At 49.4% G+C, this 2500-nt stretch overlaps 1 protein-coding gene across 1 annotated transcript in view; it reads right to left on the reverse strand.

Annotated features, from left to right (window-relative positions):
* Positions 1-2500, reverse strand: part of SLC17A5 (solute carrier family 17 member 5) — a 62570-nt gene that overhangs the window by 5137 nt on the left and 54933 nt on the right. The window lies entirely within an intron of this gene.

Below are 2500 nucleotides of genomic sequence, written 5' to 3' on the forward strand. Positions count from 1 at the left end.
CTCTCCTGGCATAGAAGCTGCCATGTCCCCCCCTCCCCTTCTCACATTGCTTATTTACAAAAGTCAGAGATGCTATCTTGACACATTGACACACACACAATGTCTGAAGAAACAGTCCTGATTACCCACCCCCTTTGTTGATGAAAAGGCATTGTTTACCTCTTGGTAATTAGCTCAATAAAACAATTAGGTTCCTGAAAGCTCTGCGGATGGGGACGGCCGGGAAGGCCTGCTGAAACAGGCTAATAAAACTATTTTGAATGTAAAATACAAGGTAAAATGAAACAGATTGTCGGCATGCATTTTTCATGTGCTATAGAAACGTCCTGAGTGATAAAAAAAAGGTGCTCGGTTCACTTTAACCACTTGCCGACCGCACGCTTATACCGTGCGTCGGCAAAGTGGCAGCTGCAGGACCAGCGACGCAGTACTGCGTCGCCAGCTGCAGGCTAATTAATCAGGAAGCAGCCGCTCGCGCGAGCGGCTGCTTCCTGTCAATTCACGGCGGGGGGCTCCGTGAATAGCCTGCGGGCCGCCGATGGCGGCTCGCAGGCTAAATGTAAACACAAGCGGAAATAACCCGCTTTGTTTACATTTGTACGGCGCTGCTGCGCAGCAGCGCCGTAAGGCAGATCGGCGATCCCCGGCCAATCAGCGGCCAGGGATCGCCTCCATGTGACAGGGGACGTCCTGTCACTGGCTGCACAGGACGGATAGCGTCCTGTGCAGCCTCGATCGCGCGGGGGGGGGGGGGGGGGGGGCAGCAGGTAGGAGAGGGAGGGGGGGAATTTCGCCACGGAGGGGGGCTTTGAGGTGCCCCCCCCCCCCCCGCAACACCCAGCAGGCAGAAGAGATCAGACCCCCCCAGCACATCATCCCCATAGGGGGGAAAAAAAGGGGGGCAATCTGATCTCTCTGCCTGCTACCTGATCTGTGCTGGGGGCTGCAGAGCCCACCCAGCACAGATCAGTAAAAACAGCGCTGGTCCTTAAGGGGGGGTAAAGGGTGGGTCATCAAGTGGTTAAACAGCCTTAAAGAGACTCTGAAGTCTCATAAAATTCAGGTTTTTATTTTATCTCTTTATCATTGCCCTAACTAAAACGCTGCATCCCTGCGGCTGAACACTAACTAAATCACCCCAAACTCCCCAGCAAAAATCCACGACTTTCTTGGTTGTGGATTTTGTGGCTGGAGGAGGCAGAGCTTTCAGCTGCAGCTCTGCCTCCATGTGCGTCAATCCGCGCGTATCTCCGCCTCTCCCCCGCCCCTCTCAGTGATAGAAGACAGAAGGGCAGGCGGAGGCAGCGATCAGCGCTGATGGACTCGTGTAAAGGCAGAGCTGCAGCTGAAAGCTCTGCCTCTCCCGGATGCACTCCCCGCAGTGTGCCCAGGGAGTGTGGGGGGGGGGGCAATTTAGTGTGTAGCTGCGGGATGCAGCGTTTTAGTTAGGGCAATGATCGAGATTTATAAACACCCCCCCCCACGTCAACTGATTAATTGCTAGCGTAATTGCAAACGCTTAGTGTTTTTTTTTAAAGCAATTCCAGTCGTGTGCCTAGCAACTTTCTAGCGATTTTTTAAACATTTTTGTTTAGCGATTTTACATTTCTTCTACACTTTGACCTGGAAGAGATCAGCTTTTGAAGGAAAAAAATAAATAAACAGCAGGAGATGGCAGCACTTCACAAGACAGGCTGCATCTGAATGACCAACTGCATGGATGTGCTGAGCCTAAATATGGGCAAGTTACGAAACTTGCATTCAAAACAGATGCAACAAAATGGATGACCGCTTCCAAGAACAGTCTGCATGCAGAGTGTTCCGTACTAGACTTCCACTGCATTGAGGGATCCTCATGGAAGAGACCCTAACCACTAATAAACATACATATACACACACACGTATACTATACATACATACATACATACATACGCGTATACATACATACATACATCCTCTTTATGCATGTTGTCTTACTCCAAGCTGTATAGGCTCGAAAGCCTACTACCAATTAAGCATATTAGGTGATGTGCATCTCTGTAATGAGAAGGGGTGTGGTCTAATGACATCAACACCCTACATAAGGTGTGCATAAATTATTAGGCAACTTCCTTTCCTTTGGCAAAATGGGTCAAAAGAAGGACTTGACAGGCTCAGAAAAGTCAAAAATAGTGAGATATCTTGCAGAGGGATGCAGCACTCCTAAAATTGCAAAGCTTCTGAAGCGTGATCATCGAACAATCAAGCGTTTCATTCAAAATAGTCATCAGGGTCGCAAGAAGCGTGTGGAAAAACCAAGGCGCAAAATAACTGCCCATGAACTGAGAAAAGTCAAGCGTGCAGCTGCCAAGATGCCACTTGCCACCAGTTTGGCCATATTTCAGAGCTGCAACATCACTGGAGTGCCCAAAAGCACAAGGTGTGCAATACTCAGAGACAGGGCCAAGGTAAGAAATGCTGAAAGATGACCACCACTGAACAAGACACACAAGCTGAAACA

The sequence above is a fragment of the Hyperolius riggenbachi genome, chromosome 4, assembly GCF_040937935.1.
Source record: "Hyperolius riggenbachi isolate aHypRig1 chromosome 4, aHypRig1.pri, whole genome shotgun sequence".
Classification (NCBI taxonomy): Eukaryota; Metazoa; Chordata; class Amphibia; order Anura; family Hyperoliidae; genus Hyperolius; species Hyperolius riggenbachi.